General features: G+C 47.4%; 1 protein-coding gene across 7 annotated transcripts in view; it reads right to left on the reverse strand.

Moving 5' to 3' along the window:
* The window catches only part of PKNOX2 (PBX/knotted 1 homeobox 2), a 689,215-nt gene that overhangs the window by 265,462 nt on the left and 400,528 nt on the right, over positions 1-23,225 (reverse strand). The gene's annotated exons all lie outside the window — the stretch shown is intronic.

Below are 23,225 nucleotides of genomic sequence, written 5' to 3' on the forward strand. Positions count from 1 at the left end.
AAACGCACAAAATGTTAATATTGCACAATTATGTGCTCAGAAATCAGGAAATACAAAAGTTACAGTTACATGTGCATATGCATCATGATACTGTCTTAAATTGCATACTTTCATGCTAATTCTCAAATACATGAGAGCATACATTTTTATGTGACTTTTGCTATACCGGTGTCATATCCTGTAATACTGTATACGACTCTGCATGAACGGGACAAACAGAATTCATGAAAATCAACTGTATTTTATGAAAAGCACAGAGTTAAATATACTTACACAACTTGCTACAGACTAAATATAACAAAACAATTGGTACAGAAGCCTACAAACTTTCTATAGTAGCCTAAGCCCTGGTCTACACTATGAGGTTAGGTCGAATTTAGCCGCGTTAGGTTGATTTTATAAGCTATGCGTCTACACAACCAACCCCGTTCCGTCGACCTAAAGGGCTATTAAAATTGACAGCTATACTCCTCCCCAGCGAGGGGAGTAGTGCTAAAATCGACCGTGCTGGGTCTAATTTGGGGTAGTGCAGACGCAAGTCGATGTTATTGGCCTCTGGGAGCTATCCCAGAGTGCTCCAATGAGACCGCTCTGGACAGCACTTTCAACTCCAATGCACTAGCCAGGTACACAGGAAAACCCCCGGGAAATTTTGAATTTCATTTCCTGTTTGGTCAGCATGGTGAGCTCAGCAGCACAGGTGACCATGCAGTCCCCCAGAATCGCAAACGAACTCCAGCATGGAGCGAACGGGAGACACTGGATCTGATTGCTGTATGGGGAGAAGAATCTGTGCAGGCTGAACTCCAATCAAAAAGAAGAAATGCTAATGTATATGCCAAAATTGCACAGGGTATGGTAGACAGAGACAGGGACATGCAGCAGTGCCGCGTGAAAGTTAAGGAGCCCAGGCAAGCCTGACAAAAGAGGCAAACGGTTGCTCCGGGTCAGAGCCCCAGACATGCCGCTTCTATGATCAGCTGCATAGCATTCTAGGGGGGGACCCTTACCACTAACTCACCACTGTCCATGGACACCTGCAAGGGGGGAGTCTCATGCAACAGGGAGGAGGATTTTGTGGATGAGGAAGAGGAGGAGAATGTGCAGCAGGCAAGCAGAGAATCAGTTCTCCCCGGCAGCCAGGACTTTTTCATCACCCTGGAGCGAATCCCCTCCCAAGGCAGGTTCCCAGACACTGAAGCTGGAGAAGGCACCTCTGGTGAGTGCACATTTGTAACTACAGTACAGGGTTTAAAAGCAATAGTGTTTAATGTTTGGTTTGCCCTAACGAATTGGGATGCATTCGCAGCCAGTACAGCTACTGGAAAAATCTGTTAACGTGTCTGGGGATGGAGCGGGAATCCTCCAGGGACGACTCCATGAAGCTCTCCTGGAGGTACTCTGAAAGCCTTTGCAGAAGGTTTCTGGGGAGGCCTGCTTTATTTCATCCTCCATGGTAGGACACTTTACCATGCCAAGCCAGTAGCAAGTAGTCTGGAATCATTGCAGCACAAAGCATGGCAGCGAATGGTCCTGGGTTTTGGTCACATTCAAGCAAAATTTGGTCTTTATCGTTTAGCCTCAGGAGAGTGAAATCATTCATGGTTACCTGGTTGAAACAGGGAATTTTTGTAAGGGAATAGTAAAAGGACCCTGTTCACGATGGGTTGTTTGTGCTTGGCTAAAAGGGATAATCCCAGAGAATAGCCATGCAGTGGGGGGAGGGGTGAAAGGATCATCCCAGAGAATAACCATGCGGTGGGGAGAGGTGTGTGAATCATAGAATATCAGGGTTGGAAGGAACCTCAGGAGGTCATCTAGTCCAACCACCTGCTCAAAGCAGGACCAACCCCAACTAAATCATCCCAGCCAGGGCTTTGTCAAGCCTGATCTTAAAAATATCTAAGGAAGGAGATTCCATCACCTCCCTAGGTAACACATTCCAGTGTTTCACCACCCTCCTAGTGAAAAAGTTTTTCCTAATATCCAACCTAAATCTCCCCCACTGCAACTTGAGACTATTACTCCTTGTTCTGTCGTCAGCTACCACTGAGAACAGTCTAGCGCCATCCTCTTTGGAACCCCCTTTCAGGTAGTTAAAAGCAGCTATCAAATCCCCCCTCATTCTTCTCTTCCGCAGACTAAACAATCCCAGTTCCCTCAGCTTCTCCTCATAAGTCATGTGTTCCAGTCCCCTAATCATTTTTGTTGCCCTTCGCTGGACTCTTTCCAATTTTTCCACATCCTTCTGGGAGTGTGGGGCCCAAAACTGGACACAGTACTCCAGATGGGGCCTCACCAGTGTCGAATAGAGGGGAAAGATCACGTCCCTCGATCTGCTGGCAATGCCCCTACTTATACAGCCCAAAATGCCATTGGCCTTCTTGGCAACAAGGGCACACTGTTGTCTCATATCCAGCTTCTCGTCCACTGTAACCCCTAGGTCCTTTTCTGCAGAACTGCTACCGAGCCATTCAGTCCCTAGTCTGTAGCGGTGCATTGGATTCTTCCGTCCTAAGTGCAGGACTCTGCACTTGTCCTTGTTGAACCTCATCAGATTTCTTTTGGCCCAATCCTCCCATTTGTCTAGGTCCCTCTGTATCCTATCCCTACCCTCCAGCGTATCTGCCTCTCCTCCCAGTTTAGTGTCATCCATCCGAAAACGGCAGCCCCTCCTTTTAAATGTGAAACCCAACCAGCATTGCTTGCTATGGGAAAGGATGGCACTGCAGTTTGAAACCATTCCCACGTGTTATGAAGGTGTAAGAAGCCAACCCTGCATACCAAAAGGCTTACCATGGCTGCCTGGAAACTGAATATGTTGTACAGCTGTTTGTCATGTGTCACCATACCGGCAGGTGCGCAATATAAAAGGCAAAATGCAACCTTGTACCTAAAGCACATGTGCTGTCCGCTGCAAATTGCTTGATTCACTGTGAAAGTGTCTCCCTTTTGTTCTCAGAAATGTATCATCTTAAATTTTACTCTCCCTTTTTATCCCCCCGCAGGTGCAAATGTTTCTGTGCTCCCCCTATCATCTCCGTCCCTGAGGTTATCACAGATTAGAATGCGAAGAAACCACACTCGCGATGACATGTTTTCCAAGCTCATGCAGTCCTTCCGCACTGATAGGGCACAGCTGAATGCATGGAGGCATTCAGTGGCAGAGGCCAGGAAAGCGTTAGGTGAGTGCGATGAGAAGAGGCAGGAGGTGATGCTGAGGCTAATGGGGGAGCAAACGGACATGCTCAAGAGTCTGGTAGAGCTGCAGGAAAGGCAACAGGAGCACAGACCGCTGCTGCATCCACCGTATAACCGCCTGCCCTCCTCCCCAAGTTCCATATCCTCCTTATCCAGATGCCCAAGAAGGCGGGGGGTGGGAGGCTCCAGGCACCCAGCCACTCCACTCCAGACCATGGCCCAAGCAACAGAAGGCTGTCATTCAAACAGCTGTGATTTGTAGTGTGGATACAATAAGCAATGTGGCCTTGTCCTCCTCTCCTCCCCCACCCCACCCTTGCTACCTTGTCAGTTATCACACTTTTTTTAATTAATAAAGAAAGAATGCATGGTTTCAAAACAATAGTGACCTTATTTCTTTTGCCAGCTGTGATCGAAGGTGGGAGGGTGGTTGGCTTACAGGGAATTAAAATCAACAAAGGGGGCGGGTTTGCATCAAGGAGAAACACGCACAACTATCACACCGTAGCCTGGCCAGTCATGAAACTGGCTTTCAAAGCCTCTCTGATGTGCAGCATGCCTAGCTGTGCTCTTCTAATGGCCCTGGTGTCTGGCTGCTCAAAGTTGGCTGCCAGGCGATTTGCCTCAACTTCCCACCCTGCCATAAACATCTCCCCCTTACTCTCACAGATATTATGGAGCACACAGCAAGCAGCAGTAAAAACGAGAATGTTGGTTGGGCTGAGGTCTAACCTAGCCAGCAAACAGCACCAGCGAGCTTTTAAACATCCAAAGGCACACTCTACCACCATTCTGCGTTTGCTCAGCCTATAGTTGAACTGCTCCTTACTACAGTCCAGGCTGCCTGTGTACGGCTTCAAGAGCCATGGGAGCAAGGGGTAGGCTGGGTCCCCAAGGATAAATATTGGCATTTCAACATCCCCAATAGTAATTCTTGCAGCTGTTTGAACAGCCCAGAGTTCCTAAAGATGCGAGCATCATGCACCTTTCCTGGCCATCCCACACTGATGTCAGTTTATGAACTTGTTGGCAAGGTGGTCTGGTGCCAAGATAGGGATATGCGTTCCGTCCTATTGCCCCACCACAGTTAGGGAAACCCATTGCAGCAAAGCCATCCACTATGACCTGCACATTTCCCAGAGTTACTACCCTTGTTAGCAGAAGGGCAGTGATTGCATTGGCTACTTGGATGACAGCAGCCCCCACAGTAGATTTGCCCACTCCAAATTGATTCCCGACTGACCAGTAGCAGTCAGGCGTTGCAAGCTTCCACAGGGCTATTGCCACTCGCTTCTCAACTATCAGGGCAGGTCTCATCTTGGTATTCCTGCGCTTCAGGGTAGGGGAAAGCAACTCACAAAGTTCCAGGAAAGTGGCCTCACGCATGTGAAAGTTTCACAGCCACTGGGAATCATCCCATACCTGCAGCACTATGCGGTCCCACGAGTCTGTGCTTGTTTGCCGGGCCCAGAATTTGCATTCCACTGTATACACCTGCCCCAATGCCGCCATGATGTCCCAATTGCCACGTCCTGTGCTTTCAGGAACATCTGTGTCCATGTCCTCCTAACAATCGTCCTTGTACTGGCATCTCCTGGGCAGGTTCTGCACATACTGCAGGATAATGCACGAGGTGTTTACAATGCTCACAACAGCAGCAGTGAGCTGAGCAGGCTCCGTGCTTGCCATGCTATGGTGTCTGCATGGGTAACCCAGGAAAAAAGGTGCGAAAGGATTGTCTACCATTGCTTTCATGGAGGGAGTGAGGGATGGGGGGAGACTGACGACATGTACCCAAAACCACCCGCGACAATGTTTTTGCCCCATCAGGCATTGGGAGCTTCACCCAGAATTCCAATGGGCAGCGGAGACTGCAGGGACTGTGGACCACAGTGCACCGCTCTGTGAGTCGATGCTAGCCACGGTATTGAGGACACACTCCGCCGACTTAATGTGTTTAGTGAGGACATACACAATCGACTGTATAAAATCGCTTTCTAAAGACCAACTTCTATAAAATCGACCAAATTTCTTGGGTAGACATACCCTAAGGGTATGTCTACACTACAAAATTAGGCCAAATTTATAAAAGTCGATTTTTTAGAAATCGGTTTTATATATTCGAGTGTGTGTGTCCCCACAGAAAATGCTCTAAGTGCATTAAGTGCATTAACTCGGCGAAGTGCTTCCACAGTACCGAAGCTAGAGTCGACTTCCAGAGCGTTGCACTGTGGGTAGCTATCCCACAGTTCCCGCAGTCTCCGCTGCCCCTTGGAATTCTGGGTTGAGATCCCAATGCCTGATGGGGCTAAAACATTGTCACGGGTGGTTCTGGGTACATGTCGTCAGGCCCCCGTTCCCTCCCTCTCTCCGTGAAAGCAAGGGCAGACAATCGTTTCGCGCCTTTTTTCCTGAGTTACCTGTGCAGACGCCATACCACGGCAAGCATGGAGCCCACTCTGCTCACTGTCACCGTATGTCTCCTGGGTGCTGGCAGACGTGGTACTGCATTGCTACACAGCAGCAGCAACCCATTGCCTTGTGGCAGCAGACGGTGCAATAGGACTGGTAGCCGTCATCGTCATGTCCGAGGTGCTCCTGGTCGCCTCTGTGAGGTCGATCAGGAGCGCCTGGGCAGACATGGGCGCAGGGACTAAATTTGGAGTGACCTGATCAGGTCATTCTCTTTAGTCCTGCAGTCAGTCCTATTGAACCATCTTATGGTGAGCAGGCAGGCGATATGGATTACTAGCAGTCCTATTGTACCATCTTCTGCCGAGCAGCCATGAGATGTGGATGGCATGCAGTCCTTCCGCACCGTCTGCTGCCAGCCAAAGATGTAAAAGATAGATGGAGTGGATCAAAACAAGAAATAGACCAGATTTGTTTTGTACTCATTTGCAAACCCGCCCCCCCATCTAGGGGACTCATTCCTCTAGGTCACACTGCAGTCACTCACAGAGAAGGTGCAGCGAGGTAAATCTAGCCATGTATCAATCAGAGGCCAGACTAACTTCCTTGTTCCAATAAGAACAATAACTTAGGTGCACCATTTCTTATTGGAACCCTCCGTGAAGTCCTGCCTGAAATACTCCTTGATGTAAAGCCACCCCCTTTGTTGATTTTAACTCCCTGTAAGCCAACCCTGTAAGCCGTGTCATCAGTCGCCCCTCCCTGCGTCAGAGCAATGACAAACAATCGTGCATCTGAGTTGAGAGTGCTGTCCAGAGCAGTCACAATGGAGCACTCTGGGATAGCTCCTGGAGGCCAATACCATCGAACTGTGTCCACAGTACCCCAAATTTGACCCGGCAAGGCCGATTTAAGCGCTAATCCACTTGTCAGGGGTGGAGTAAGGAAATCGATTTTAAGAGCCCTTTATGTCGAAATAAACGGCTTCATGGTGTGGACGGGTGCAGGTTTACATCGATTTAACGCTGCTAAATTCGACCTAAAGTCCTAGTGTAGACCAGGGCTAAGTTAAATGTCTCATGCCAGGACTCCAATTAAGAAAGACTATGCAGTATATGTGTAATGACAAAAGTATTGAAATGCCATAGAAGCAAGGGAAGTTATATAAAAACTCCAAGTCAACAGAGAACTACAGGATTGTTATGAAAATGAAATTAGTGTCACAAAATGCTACGTGTGTATCAAAGATGGTAGAAAAAATTCTATGACACTTGTGTTCAGTATGAAATATTATGTTTTAATTTAATCTCAGACTATATTTGTAACATGCACACAATACGAGGCTAGGTTAAGCTTGTGCAGGCAGCCTTAACTTTAGCTTTTAGTTACTTTTGTGCTTCACTGCATAACAAACCAACCATCCTATCAAACCTCCAAACTGTACATACAGCTAATATATGCAGCCTCCTGTCCCCACTACTGTCACTATCCTCTTTCCTTTCCACTCCATTTTGTCCGGCATCACGTGGCACAGCTCAGCCCTATTTTAGATTGTAAACTGTGTGTCTTTTCTGGAATGTTTGTACAGTGTCCAGCACCTGTGCCCAGTGCTGACTGGGGCCTGTGGATGCTACCATGATACAAACAATAATAAAAACCACCACCACTGCCCCCACCCTACTCCTTTGCACTCCTGAGCCTTTTGCTCATTAAATGAGTAATTATGAACCTTTGTTTTAAATATTAGAGGGAGAGTGCGTGCTCAACTCTAACTCTGCAATCCCTTTGACTTCCAAAAGCTGTCAGGGGAATATCCCACGATGGAGGAAGAAAGTGGTGCTGGTGAAAAAAACCTAACCTGGTTTAGAGGGGAAGGGAAGGCATCTGTAAAAATATCTATAACAAATGGAAGAAAGGGGAAGTTGGTAGGAATGAATATAAGACAGGAGTTAGAAATTGTGGAAAATTGACAAGTGAAGGAAAGGGACACAAGATATCTATGGACAGCAGACTTAAAGACAATAAGAAGGAGGTTTTTAAAATATATTAGGAACAAAAAGAATCCTGAAAACGGTATTGAGCCATTACTAGACAGAAATGGTAGAAGTATCAATAATAATGCCGAAAAGGCAGAAGCATTCAATAAATATTTCTGTTCCGTATTTGGGGGGAAAGACAGATGATAAAACTCTTTCCATTCCACTATATCTTTTGGAGGATGTTAAACAGAGGCTATTAAAGTCTGACATTTTAAAATCAGCAGCTCCAGAGACCATCTGTCCAAGAGTTTTAAAAGAGCTGGGTGAGGGGCTTGCTAGACCATTAATGTTGATTTTCATTAAGTCTTGGAGCATGGGACAGATCATTAATGATCCGGAGGATAGCGTGGACTGCACCCTCAGCAAGTTTGCAGATGACACTAAACTGGGAGGAGAGATAGATACGCTGGAGGGTAGCGACAGGATACAGAGAGCCCCAGACAAAGTAGAGGATTGGGCCAAAAGAAATCTGATGAGGTTCAATAAAGACAAGTGTAGAGTCCTGCACTTAGGATGAAAGAATCCCATGCACTGCTACAGACTAGGGACTGAGCAGCTAGGCAACAGTTCTGTAGAAAAGGACATAGGGGTTACAGTGGATGAGAAGCTGGATATGAGTCAACTGTGTTCACTTGTTGCCAAGAAGGCTAATGACATTTTGGGCTGTATAAGTAGGGGCATTACCAGCAGATCGAGGGACGAGATCATTCCCCTCTATTCGACATTAGTGAGGCCTCATCTGGAGTACTATGTCCAGTTTTGGGCCCCACAGTGCAAGAAGGCTGTGGAAAAATTGGAAAGTGTCCAGCAGAGGGCAACAAAAATGATTAGGGGACTGGAACACATGATTTATGAGGAGAGGCTGAAGGAACTGGGATTGTTTAGTCTGCAGAAGAGAAGAATGAGGGGGGGATTTGATAGCTGCTTTCAGCTACCTGAAAGGGGGTTCCAAAAAGGATGGATCTAGACTGTTCTCAGTGGTACCAGATGATAGAACAAGGAGTAATGGTCTCAAGTTGCAGTAGGGGAGGTTTAGGTTGGATATTAGGAAAAACGTTTTCACTAGGAGGATGAAGCACTGGAATGGGTTATCTAGGGAGGAGGTGGAATCTCCATCCTAAGAGGTTTTTAAGGCCCAGCTTGACAAAGCCCTGGCTGAGATGATTTAGTTGGGGTTGGTCCTGCTTTGAGCAGGGGGTTGGACTAAATGACCTCCTAAAATCCCTTCCAATCCTGATAGTCTATGATTCTATGAAGTTCCAGAAGACTGAAATAAAGCTAATGTTATGCCAATTTTCAAAAAGGGTAAATGAAATGGCCTGGGTAATATAGACCTATCAGCTTAATATTGATCCCAGGCAAGATAATGAAGCAGCTGATACAGGAGTCAATAAAGAGTTAAAGGAGGGTAATGTAATTAATGCATCTCAACATGGGTTTATGGAAAACAGATTCTGTCAAACTAACTTGATATTTTTCTGATGATTCCAGGTTTGGTTGATAAAGATAATAGTATTGCTGTAAGGTGTTCAGTTTGGTACCATACAATATTCTGATTAGAAAACTAGAATATACAATTCCCATGGCACACATTAATAGATTAAAAACTGGATAAATGATAGGTCTCAAAATGTAATTGTAAACGGGGAATTATCATTAAGCGGGTGTGTTTACAGAGGGGTCCTTCAGGGATCAGTTCTTGGCTATTTAACATTTTTATCAATGACCTGGAAGAAAATAAAACCACCACTGAAAGTTTGAGATAACAAAAATTGGAGAGGACAGGTCACTAATTCAGAGTGATCTGGATTGCTTGGTAAACTGGGTGCAAACAAACAATATGCATTTCAACATGACTTAATGTTAATGTATGCATCTAGGAACAAAGACTGCAGGCCATACTTTCAGGATGGGGGACTCTATCCTGGGAAGCAGTGACTCTGAAAAAAGATTGGGGGTCATGGCAGCTGAACATGAGCTCCCAAAGTGATGCAAATGCAGTCCTTGAATGCATGAACAGGAGAATCTTGAGAGGGAGTAGACAGGTTATTTTATGTTTGTATTTGGCACTGGTGTGACCACTGCTGGACTCCTGTGTCCAGTTTTGCTGCCCAGTATTTAAGAAGGATGTTGATAAATTGGAGATGATTCAGAGAAGAGGCACGAGAATGATTAAACAAATAGAAACAATGTCTAACAGTGATAGTTAAACTAAATAGATTGAACTCTTTGAGACGAAGAGAAGGTTAAGGCATGACAGTCTATAAGTATCTAGGGGGGAACAGATATTTAATAATGGGCTCCTCAATGGAGCAGAAAAAAGTATAACAATCCACAAGCTTACAGCTGAAGCTAGACACATTCAGACTGGAAATAAGGTATATGTTTTTGACAGAGAGGGTAATTAACCATTGGAACAATTTACCAAGGGCCATGGTGGATTCTCCATCACTGATCATTTTTACATCAAATGTGGATGTTTTTCTAAAAGCTCTGCTCGAGGAATTATTTTGGGGCAGTTCTCTGCCCTGTATTATACAGGAACTCAGAATAGATTATCACAATGGTCCCCTCGAGTCTTGGAATCTATGAATATAGATCACAGAATTTGGGCCAGGGTTTTTACATGCAGAATTTTAAAATCAGAGGGCTAGATTCTGAGTGGTGCTGTGCATTTGAAGTTTTATTTCAGTGAGACAGTGTGATTGCAGGTGCTCAGCAACCAGTCCTTAGTCTCAAATAGCAATTGTCCCCTTACATTATAGAATCTATTAAATTATAACTGTAGACTTCAATGTCTATTTTGTGTCCTTGTCTCCAGTCAGAGGTGCAGGAGCAGAGTCTGCAACTATTACTCCAGCTAACAGAAAGTCTCCTTTTGTAGTTGTTTCTAAGCCATTACTTCACCTTGAAATAAAGACAATAATCCCCAGGTCCAATGCAACCTATTGCTAATGCCATGGAATGCCAAGGTCCTTTAAATAATAGAGATCCTGTTCTTGCTGCAAATATTTAATGCAGCTAATATGTGTGTATAATGTTTCTTGGCAAGGAGTACGAATTCCCTGGCTCAGGAGTAGGTTACGATGTTTAAGTGCACTTCATGTATTTGCAGCAAGCAGGTGGAAGTCAGATGGGGTCTAGGCGGAGCCAATCATCTACCATGATTGCCCTGCAGAGTTAAACCAGGGGAAAAGGAGAGAAAGTAAATGAGAAGTATAGCGGTTTCCCTTTGACTCAATCTGTCCCAAGAGCAAATATTTCTGAGGGAAAAGAAGCCTGAGTCTATGGACATAACAAAATCCAAGAAAGTGTAAGTAAGAAATGTAAACATCGACACAAGCAAAGAAACTAACAAGAGGGAAAGGCGAGATGCACACGGACAGACTCAAACACACTTATGTAAGGGCTTGGCTACACTTGCAGATGTAGAGCGCTGGGAGTTAAACCAGCCTTTGGAGACCCAGCAGGGAAAGCGCTGCCGTGTGTTTACACTCTCAGCTGCAAGCGCAGTGGTGTGGCCACGTTAGCAGCTCTTGCAAAGCCACAGAGAGCAGTGCATTGTGGTAGCCATCCCAGTGTGCAAATGGCTGCAGCGTGCTTTTCAAATGGGGGGAGTGTGACAGGGAGTGTGTTGTGTGTATGTGCAGGGAGAGACGGTGTGTTTTGGGGGGCAGAGTGTGTCAGCAGGCTGTCTTGTAAGTTCAGACAGCAGCAGGGGGAAACCCCGACATCAGCTCCCCACCCCCCCAGGCCTGCCTCGGCAGCAGCATCATTCCACAGTGATGGTTTCTTTGTCTCGGAGCAGATAAGCAGCCGGCTGTCAGAAAGGGAGCTGTGAAAGGGGATATGCCCATGCCTGTTTTGACCTTGGCTGCAATGACCAGAGTGGCCACTTGACTTCAGGGGATTATGGGACGTTTCCAGAGGCCAATTACAGCCGAGTAATGCAACACGTCGTCCACACTGACACCCAGGTGTTTCAGCCAGGGTCCAGCAAGCTTTATGCTTCTGGTGGAGGTGGATTACCAGGAGCACTCCTGCTGCAGAGTCCAGGCGCTCTACGTGCCTTGCCAGTGAGGACCCCTCAGGAATTAGGGCACCCAGGGCTGATTTAATGTGCTCCAACTTGCAAGTGTAGCCAGCCCTCAATGTATACATCTCCCCCATGTTCCTATAGGGAAACTCCCTGAATTAAGAAAAGTGGTTTGGTTCCTGGTCTGGAAGGGCAGGAGGTATGGAAAAAGCCTGAGGCTACTGAATACAAGAGGGACAGATATGGAGCTGCCCTGTAAATCAGGGAATATTGTATGTTGGTCTGACTATTGGAATGGTGTTTCCTGTTTGATTAGATGGGTTGACCCCATAGGGGTCTATCTGAAGTAGAGGCAGGAAGGAGAAGAGTGGCACCAGACAGTCGCCTGTCAAACATTGAAGCATTGTTAAGGGATAGTGCCAAAACTTTAGCTTTGATGATTTTGCCCAGGAACAACCAAGGTAAACTAAAACACAGGAGAGAAAGAACTTGGGCTGGGATTTAGAAAGGACTCTCTCGGGAGAACCAACCAAACCAAACTCAGACCCAGCAGCCTGCTGGGTGGGGCGGGGGTCTGAAAAAGCTAGGGTTTCTTAGGTCATCATTGAAGGATGGCAGGACTCTAGGTAAATTAGGGTTGCCAACTGCCTAATTGCACAAACCCAAACACCCTTGCCCTGCCCCACCCCTTCCCTGAGGCCCTGCCCCTGACTCACTCCATTCCCCCTCCCTCTGTCGCTCATTCTCTCCCACCCTCATTCACTTTCACAGGGCTGGGACAGGGGTTCAGAGTGTGGGAGGGGGCTCCTGGCTGAGCCTGGGGTAGGGGGTTGGAGTGTAGGAGGGGGTGTGGACTTGTCATAAATATAAAGGGAAGGGTAAACACCTTTAAATCCCTCCTGGCCAGAGGAAAAAAAAGTTTTCAATTGTAAAGAGTTAAGAAGCTAAAGATAACCTCGCTGGTACCTGACCAAAATGACCAATGAGAAGACAAGATACTTTCAAAGTGGAGGGGAGGGGGGAAACAAAGGGTTCTCTCTGTCTGTGTGTTGCTTTTTCCGGGACCAGAGCAGGCATGCAGGTCAGAACTCCTGTAAAGGGTTAATAAGCAATCTAGTTAGATATGCATTAGATTCTGTTTTGTTTAAATGGCTGATAAGATAAGTTGTGCTGAATGGAATGGATATTCCTGTTTTTGTGTCTTTTTGTAGCTTAAGGTTTTGACTTGAGGGATTCTCTATGTTTGAATCTGATTACCCTGTAAGGTATTTACCATCCTGATTCTACAGAGGTGATTCTTTTACTTTTTCTTTAATTAAAATTCTTCTTTTAAGAACCTGATTGCTTTTTCATTGTTCTTAAGATCCAAGGGTTTGGGTCTGTGTTCACCTATGCAAATTGGTGAGAATTTTTATCAAGGCTTCCCCAGGAAAGGGGCTGTAGGGCTTGGGGGGATTTTGGGGGGAAAGACGTTTCCAAGTGGGCTCTTTCCCGGTTATATTTTGTTAGACACTTGGTGGGGCAGCAATAAAGTCCAGGGACAAAAGGTAAAATAGTTTGTACCTTGGGGAAGTTTTAACCTAAGCTGGTAAAAATAAGCTTAGGGGGTTTTTCATGCAGGTCCCCACATCTGAACCCTTGAGTTCAGAGTGGGGAAGGAACCTTGACAGGGCTCTAGGAGGGAGTTTGGGTGAGGGAGGGGGCTCAGGGCTGGGGCAGGGGATTAGGGTATGGGAGGAGGTGAGGGGTGTGGGCTCTGGCTACCCTTACCTCAGGCAGCTCCCGGCCGGTGGTGCAACATGGCTAAGGCAGGCTCCATGCCTGCCCTGGCTCCACTTGGCTCCTGGAAGCAACTGGCATGTCTGTCTGGCTCCTAGGCAGAGGGGCCAGGGGGCTCGGCACACTGCCCCTGCCTGCAGACAGCACCCATATAGCTCCCATTGGCCACAATTCCCAGCCAATGGGAGCTGCGGAGTTGGCACTTGCGGGGCAGGGGCAGTGCGCAGAGACTCCCTGGTTTCAGAGTAGCAGCGTGTTAGTCTGTATTCGCAAAAAGAAAAGGAGGACTTAGAATCATAGAATCATAGAATATCAGGGTTGGAAGGGACCCCAGAAGGTCATCTAGTCCAACCCCCTGCTCGAAGCAGGACCAATTCCCAGTTAAATCATCAATCATTAAATCGATCATCATTAAATCATTAAATCATGCATCATTTGAGCATAAGCTTTCGTGAGCTACAGCTCACTTCATTGGATGAAGTGTTCCGATGAAGTGAGCTGTAACTCACAAAAGCTTATGCTCAAATAAATTGGTTAGTCGCTAAGGTGCCACAAGTCCTCCTGTTCTTTTATAGACTCCCTGGCCATCCCTGTACCTAGGAGCCAGACTGACATGCTGGTCTCTTCTCGGAGCTATGAGGAGCCAGGACAGGTAGGGATCCTGCCTTAGCCCCACTGCGCCCCCTACCAGACTTTTAGCAGAGCCAACTGGCTAACTGCACAAACCCAAATACCCTTGTCCTGCCCCACCCCTTCTCTGAGGCCCTGGCCCCCATTCACTCCATCCCCCCTCCTGGATTGGTTTCAGTAGCCACCAGGAGATCGATTCTGATTCCAGGAGACTCCTGGCCAATCCAGGAGGGTTGGCAACCCTAGGTAAGACAGACAGCTGTGTACACTGTTTGATTTAGTTTTTCCTCCCTCTCTCTAATGCTCTGTTCCTACTGTTAAATAAGCAATACTGTTGTTTTAGGAAGGTTGTTTGGTCACTATCTACCTCTGCTCACAGACTCCTGAAGGGAAAAACGCAGACCTGTGGGGGTAATAAGCAGTTGACACACAGGGCACTGTACCCCAGCTTCACTTCTAAGGGCTTGGCTACACTTGCGAGTTACAGCACAATAAAGGAGCCCCGGGCGCCCTAGCTCACGCCCCGTCCACACTGGCAAGGCACGTACAGCGCGGCTGGTCTCCACCTCGGTGAGTGGATTAACGTTTGCTGCGCCACCGCTGGAGCGCTGTGGCACTAGTGTGGATGCCCTGGTCTGTTATTGTGCTGTGATCGGCCTCCAGAAGTGTCCCACAATGCCTCTGCTAGCCACTCTGGTCATCACTTTGAACTCTACTGCCCTGCCCTCAGGTGACCAACCATCAGACCCGCCCTTTAAATTTGCTGGGAATTTTGAAAATCCCCTTCCTGTTTGCTCAGCCAGGCGTGGAGTGCTCTCAGCGAATCTTTCCAGGTGACCATGCCTCCATGCGCCAGGCAAGCCCCAGTATGGAGCAATGGCGAGGTGCTGGACCTCATCAGTTTTTGGGAGAAGGAAGCTGTCCAGTCCTAGCTGCGCTCCAGCTGTAGGAATTATGATATCTTCGGGCAGATATCATGGGCCCTGCTGGAAAGGGGCCATGACCGTGATGCACTGCAGTGCAGGATTAAAGTGAAGGAGCTGCGGAATGCCTACTGCAAAGCCCGCGAGGCAACCTGCTCATCTGGTGCTGCTCCCACGACCTGCTGTTTCTACAAAGAGCTGGATGCGATACTTGGGGGCGACCCCACCTCCATGCCGAGTACCACCATGGACACCTCAGAGGACACTGCAACAAGGCAGGAGGAGGAGGAGGAGCAGCAAAGTGGGAGCGAGGGTGCTCCAGCAGAGGAAGACACCCTGGAATCCCTAGATGCGTGCACCCAGGAGCTGTTCTCAATCCAGGAGGAAGGTAGCCAGTCACGACGGCCGGTGCTTGGGGAAGGACAAACACCAGAAGAGGTTCCCAGTAAGCGGCTTTTATTTTGGGAAGGAAGTTATTTGGTGCGGGCTGTTGGGGTGAGGAGGGTTAGGGCTGCAAGCATGCCTAGATGCAGAATAGGGCGTTGACGTGCTCTCTCACATCGCGGTAATTGACCTCAGTGATCTCTTCAAAGGTCTCAGCCAGAACTTGGGTAATGCGCTTGTGCAGGTTTCTTGGGAGAGCCACTGTGGTCTTGTCCCCGTCAGGCTAACTTGTCCGTGCCACTGTGCCGTGAGGGGCAGGGGGACCATTGCTGCACACAGGCAAGCTGCATACGGGCCCGGGCAGAAGCTGCATTGCAGTAGAAGACCCTCCCTTGCTTCCCTGGTCACCCTCAAGCAGCGAGATATTTTCCAGGATGAACTCCTGTGGAAAATGCGGGGACAGTGTTCAGTATAGGGGCCCCCTGCTGCTGTTGGCTCTCCCCAAGGCATAGAAACCCAGGGGACAGAACAGCCGTGAAACAATCAAGTGTGAAACACACTTGACCCTTAGCTTTCCACCATTTTGGGGCTCCCGTGGGTATGTGCGCTCACTTTGGGACAGGCAAATTATGCTATTATGTAGACTGTGCTTGCCCTTGAGTACAGGGGAATCATTGCTCTGTCTGGTGCAATGCTGCCTCTGTTAAGTGTTGCATTTTGCCTTTACAGATGCAACCTTGAGATCTCAGCCATCTGTGCTATCAACGGCCAAGAGGCTGCAAAGAATCAGGAAGAGGCCATGTAGAAGCGAAAAGGACATGCAGCATTCAACTAATGAAAATAAAAAAGTGCAGGAGTGGCAGGAGAGTGAAAGGAGAGTCCGCCAGCAGAATGCGGATCACCAGTACCGAAGCACAGAGCGGCTGATAAGCATCATGGAGCACCAACCGGACTAGATCCACGTGCTCATAGCCATGCAGGTGGAGCACTACCATGCCCGCCCCCCCCTGCAGCCCTTGTCCCAAAACTCTTTCCCTTGTGCCACCATATCACCTCCAAACCACTTTCCCCAGCATCCGGGTTCTTACCACCACCCATTGCCTCCGACACCCGTAGCTTCACCACACAGCCCTGAAAACTACGACCCTTACCCACTGCACTCAACCCCCATCACCTTGCAGTATAGCCATCCTGAAGTGCAGTACTCATTGTACAGCACTCCAGACAGGACATATGCAAATCTGTGATTGTACCGTTCCCCACCCCAACCCACCCCACCCTCTTGACCTTTGTGTTTCCCAAGCAGTTGTGTTGTGTTTCTTTTCAATAAATTGATTTTTTGGCTTTGAAAACATTCTTTATTATTGCATAACGTAAAAGAAACCTTAGCCCAGGAAAGCAACAGGCACTGCTAGTCAGTGTATCATATGTAGCAAACACAGATTGCTACCGCACTTCACTCCCATGGAGGGCACCACACCAAATGTTACTGTTGGCTTTTCAAAATTGCTCCCTCAAATTGCTCCCTCAAGGCATCTCTAATCCTTGCAGCCCCGTCCTGGTCCCCTCTAATAGCCCTGCTCTCTGGCTGTTCAAATTCAGCCTCCAGGTGTTGAACCTCCGAGTTCCATGTCTGAGTGAATCTTTCACCCTTCCCTTCACAAATGTTACGCAGGGTACAGCACACGGATATAACCGCAGAGATGCTGTTATCAGACAGGTCCAGCTTCCCATACAGACAGCGCCAGCGACCCTTTAAATGGCCAAAAGCACACTCCACAGTCATTCTGCAGTGGCTCAGCCTGTTGTTGAACCACTCATTGCTGCTGTCAAGACTCCCTGTGTAGGGTTTCATGAGCCACGGCATCAAAGAGTAAGCAGAGTTTCCAAGGATAACAATGGGCATTTCAACTTCCACTACGGTGATCTTCTGGTCTGGGAAAAAAGTCCCAGCTTGCAGCTTTCTGAACAGGCCAGTGTTGCAAAAGATGCGTGCGTTATGCACCTTTCCGGGCCAACCTGCGTTAATGTTAATGCCCACGGTGATCCACAAGCACCTGGATAACTATAGAGAAATAGCCCTTCCGATTAATGTACTCGGAGGCTAGGTGGGCTGGTGCCAGAATTGGAATATGCGTGCCATCTATTGCCCCTCCGCAGTTAGGGAAACCCATTTGTGCAAAGCCAGCCACAGTGTCATGCACGTTACCCGGAGTCACGGTTCTTCTGAGCAGGATGCGATTAATAGACCTGCAAACTTGCATCAACATGATTCCAACGGTCAACTTTCCCACTCCAAACTGGTTAGCGATCAATCGGTAGCTGTCTGGAGTTGCCAGCTTCCAAATTACAATAGCCACCTGCTTCTCCACCGTCAGGACAGCTCCCAATCTCATGTCCTTGCGCCGCAGGGTGGGGGCGAGCGCCTCACACAGTCCCATGAAAGTGGCTTTTCTCATCCGAAAGTTCTGCAGCCACTGCTCATCATCCCAGACTTGCATGACGATGTGATCCCACCACTTGGTGCTTGTTTCCCAAGCCCCAAAGCGGTGTTCCACGGTGGTGAGCATGTCTGTGAATGCCACAAGCAAACTTGTGTCGTTTGCATTACTTGAGTCGATATCATCGTCGGAGCCCTCACTGTCACTTTGGATCTTAAGGAATAACTTGACTGCCAAACGTGATGCACTGGCAAGACTTGTCAGCATATTCCTCAGCAGTTGGGGCTCCATTCCCGCAGACCGAAAGGGAAGACAGAGCACGCAGTACAAAAACCGTTGAAAGATGGCGCCAAATGTGGAAAGAAGCAAAGGGATTGCTGGGATGTGAACCGATGCATCATGGGGCATTGGGACAGGACCCAAAATGCCCCACGCTCCCCGCCCCCTTCCCACAAACCACAGCGCCAGAATGGGAAGAGTTGCTCTGTGGGATAGCTGCCCACAATCCACCGCTCCCAATGCCACTGCAAGTGCCGCAAATGTGGCCACACCAGTGCGCTTCCAGCTGTCAGTGTGGACAGACTGCAGCGCATTCCCTACAGCGCTGTACGAAGGCGGGTTTAACTCACAGCGCTCTACATCTGCAAGTGCAGCCAGGCCCTAAGAGTGGAAAATCTCATGGTTCTAGCTTGAGACAGGTAAGGGCACAAGCGGAAGACCTGAGGGATACACTCAGACCAGAAATGGGACAGAAATTCAGCTAGTCCTGTAACTAGAGCAAAAGGTTTTCTCCAATATTTTAAATCTGCCTGAAGAGTGTGTAGTTGGTTTAAGTGTATGGGAAGATGTAACATAGATTAGGTTGCCATCAGCCTATGCTGACAAGGCTAAGCACTGAGATCTGATCGTTGCTGCAGCCTACGGATTTAGGATAAGGTGTCTGAGCCAGTGGCTTTCATGCACTAAGGCAAAAGAGGAGGATGAAGAAAATGGAATAACAAAGGAGAAAAAAAACCAGGAGAAATCATCATGGCCACATGCTGAAAAAAAACCCACCAAAGAAAGTCCGTCTCACAAAGTGGAAAGTCAATTCCAGAAATGCTGGCTAGGACGTATTGTTCATGGGGTGGACTGGGCTAATGAATCACTGTGGGTTACAAGACAGCAGAAAAAGCTTTGGGAAATTCTAAACAGGATTTAAAGCAGTTTTATCAGCTCTGTTGCTGCAGACGGAATGTGTTTCACAGCCAGCTGACCAGAGGTCTCTGTAATGCAGCTTTTAAAAAGACGAGAGGAATGGAAAGTGGGTGTTAAAGGCATTTTAACACATAGCTGTTGTCACAGTTACACATCTGTCATGAATCTATTCACGTACCTCCCCCTTTCCATCTTAGAGTTAATTAAACCAGCATGTTGATGCTAATGACTGATCAAAGCTTGGCCGCTGATTTAACAAACTGCTCTTTGGGCACCTTCTTCCTGCTCGCTAGCTCACTGCTTCACTGTCAGAGAAAGTTTGCCAAATTCCTGTCGGTAGCAGAAAATGTAAAGATTGTTTAACAGCCTACTTGTTCATGGAGTTGGTTCCAACCCCCTCACTACCTAGCAAGCTGTGTATTTGCATGTTCCTCACATCCGTCTGCTCTTTTGCTTAGACGCTATTGTGTTTACACTCCACTAGACATAGGTTCACTATGATTATCTAGTCTGACCACCTGCAGAACACAGGCAGAGGCTACATGTGGGGGCATGTGGAGTCATGTGTCCTCACCCTGCCCCCCACTATCAGCAGGCATGGGTCATCTTGGAACACAGGCCAGAGACCATCACCCAGTTCAATTCTTGCATCAAACCCAGTGACTCGTGGATGAGCTAGACTGTACAGTTACTATTATTGTTCTAGCACCTGGGAGTGTAATCATGGACCAGGACCTGATGGGTGCAAACACAGAACACAAAGACGGTCCCTGTTCCAAATAGCTTATCTTTCTGAAAGACATCCAATTGTGATGTACAGACTGTGTTAGGGAGAATCCACCATGTCCTTAGTAATCAATGCCAATGGTTAATTACACAATTGAAAATTTTCAGTTTCTATTTTACCATCTTCAACTTCCAGCCATTGGATCTTGTGCTGCCTCTGTCTGCTAGTTTAGAGAGCCCGCTAGTATCCGGTATCTTTCTCCTGGGTAGATAATTGTAGACCAAGATCAAATAACAATTATTTGATTAACTAAATGGATTGGGCTCCCTTCTTGTACATAGAATGTTGTTTCTGAACTTTGAATCATTCCTGTAGTTCTTCTCTGAAGACTTTCCAGTATTTCCTTTATAAAGCCCTATGATTCCTCAGCTTGTCTCCATTTAACCTCTTTAAATATTGGCACCACATTGGCATTATTACAGTCCTCTGGAATGTCCCCAGTGTTCCAAGATTTTTTATAGAAATTACACCACTATTTCAGAGACCTCCTTGACCAACTGTATTGTAACTCAGTTGAAAGTTATCTGGACCTGCTGATTTAAAAATAATTAACGTAAGTAGAGGCTGTTTAACATCCTCTTTTTCTACCACTGAAATCATAGAATCATAGAATCATAGAATATCAGGGTTGGAAGGGACCCCAGAAGGTCATCTAGTCCAACCCCCTGCTCAAAGCAGGACCAATTCCCAGTTAAATCATCCCAGCCAGGGCTTTGTCAAGCCTGACCTTAAAAACCTCTAAGGAAGGAGATTCTACCACCTCCCTAGGTAATGCATTCCAGTGTTTCACCACCCTCTTAGTGAAAAAGTTTTTCCTAATATCCAATCTAAACCTCCCCCACTGCAACTTGAGACCATTACTCCTCGTTCTGTCATCTGCTACCATTGAGAACAGTCTAGAGCCATCCTCTTTGGAACCCCCTTTCAGGTAGTTGAAAGCAACTATCAAATCCCCCCTCATTCTTCTCTTCTGCAGGCTAAACAATCCCAGCTCCCTCAGCCTCTCCTCATAACTCATGTGTTCCAGTCCCCTAATCATTTTTGTTGCCCTTCGCTGGACTCTCTCCAATTTATCCACATCCTTCTTGAAGTGTGGGGCCCAAAACTGGACACAGTACTCCAGATGAGGCCTCACCAATGTCGAATAGAGGGGAACGATCACGTCCCTCGATCTGCTCGCTATGCCCCTACTTATACAGCCCAAAATGCCATTGGCCTTCTTGGCAACAAGGGCACACTGCTGACTCATATCCAGCTTCTCGTCCACTGTCACCCCTAGGTCCTTTTCTGCAGAACTGCTGCCTAGCCATTCGGTCCCTAGTCTGTAGCTGTGCATTGGGTTCTTCCGTCCTAAGTGCAGGACCCTGCACTTATCCTTATTGAACCTCATCAGATTCCTTTTGGCCCAATCTTCCAATTGGTCTAGGTCCTTCTGTATCCTATCCCTCCCCTCCAGCGTATCTACCACTCCTCCCAGTTTAGTATCATCCGCAAATTTGCTGAGAGTGCAATCCACACCATCCTCCAGATCATTTATGAAGATATTGAATAAAACCGGCCCCAGGACCGACCCTTGGGGCACTCCACTTGATACCGGCTGCCAACTAGACATGGAGCCATTGATCACTACCCGTTGAGCCCGACAATTTAGCCAGCTTTCTACCCACCTTATAGTGCATTCATCCAGCCCATACTTCCTTAACTTGCTGACAAGAATACTATGGGAGACCGTGTCAAAAGCTTTGCTAAAGTCAAGAAACAATACATCCACTGCTTTCCCTTCATCCACAGAACCAGTAATCTCATCATAAAAGGCGATTAGATTAGTCAGGCATGACCTTCCCTTGGTGAATCCATGCTGGCTGTTCCTGATCACTTTCCTCTCATGCAAGTGCTTCAGGATTGATTCTTTGAGGACCTGCTCCATGATTTTTCCAGGGACTGAGGTGAGGCTGACTGGCCTGTAGTTCCCAGGATCTTCCTTCTTCCCTTTTTTAAAGATTGGCACTACATTAGCCTTTATCCAGTCATCCGGGACTTCCCCGGTTCGCCACGAGTTTTCAAAGATAATGGCCAATGGCTCTGCAATCACAGCCGCCAATTCCTTCAGCACTCTCGGATGCAACTCGTCCGGCCCCATGGACTTGTGCACGTCCAGCTTTTCTAAATAGTCCCTAACCGCCTCTATCTCCACAGAGGGCTGGCCATCTCTTCCGCATTTTGTGATGCCCAGCGTAGCAGTCTGGGAGCTGACCTTGTTAGTGAAAACAGAGGCAAAAAAAGCATTGAGTACATTAGCTTTTTCCACATCCTCTGTCACTAGGTTGCCTCCCTCATTCAGTAAGGGGCCCACACATTCCTTGGCTTTCTTCTTGTTGCCAACATACCTGAAGAAACCCTTCTTGTTACTCTTGACATCTCTGGCTAGCTGCAGCTCCAGGTGCGATTTGGCCCTCCTGATTTCATTCCTACATGCCCGAGCAATATTTTTATACTCTTCCCTGGTCATATGTCCAACCTTCCACTTCTTGTAAGCTTCTTTTTTATGTTTAAGATCCGCTAGGATTTCACCATTAAGCCAAGCTGGTCGCCTGCCATATTTACTATTCTTTCGACTCATCGGGATGGTTTGTCCCTGTAACCTCAACAGGGATTCCTTGAAATACAGCCAGCTCTCCTGGACTCCTTTCCCCTTCAAGTTAGTCCCCCAGGGGATCCTGGCCATCCGTTCCCTGAGGGAGTCGAAGTCTGCTTTCCTGAAGTCCAGGGTCCGTATCCTGCTGCTTACCTTTGTTCCCTGCGTCAGGATCCTGAACTCAACCAACTCATGGTCACTGCCTCCCAGATTCCCATCCACTTTTGCTTCCCCCACTAATTCTACCCGGTTTGTGAGCAGCACAACTAAAAACTAAAAAAGAATTTAGTTCCAAACACAGACGTTGAACACTTCTGGTTTTATACATCATTGACCATTTTACCACCTCCATGTAGCATTTGAAGAAATGACCTATAATATTGTTAAAGTTCCTTTTGTTTCTGATTTTATATATATATATATTTTAAATCCTTCATTTTGTTCTTAGTCCTATTAGCCAAAGGTACCTTTATCTTCTGAGGTGAGGATGGAGGTACAGATTTAAAATAATCTAGTTATGACCGCAAAACTAAATGACTGCTCAGGGCTAGAGTGCCAAAAGGATACAGGTGCCTACCTGACATGTGAGATGCCTAAATCCCAGAATCAGGCCTCACTGGGATTCACAAAACCCTTGCTCAGCTGTCCCTGAACCCTGTAGGAGCCTAAAGACCCTCAGTGCCTACATTTTGACAGTAGAAGTTCCCTGGGTGCCTACGGTTCTGCCTCTGAGCATGTGCACTGCTGCTCCACACCATACA

This window comes from Lepidochelys olivacea (genome assembly GCF_965140295.1).
Source record: "Lepidochelys olivacea isolate rLepOli2 genome assembly, chromosome: 22".
In the NCBI taxonomy this organism is placed as follows: Eukaryota; Metazoa; Chordata; order Testudines; family Cheloniidae; genus Lepidochelys; species Lepidochelys olivacea.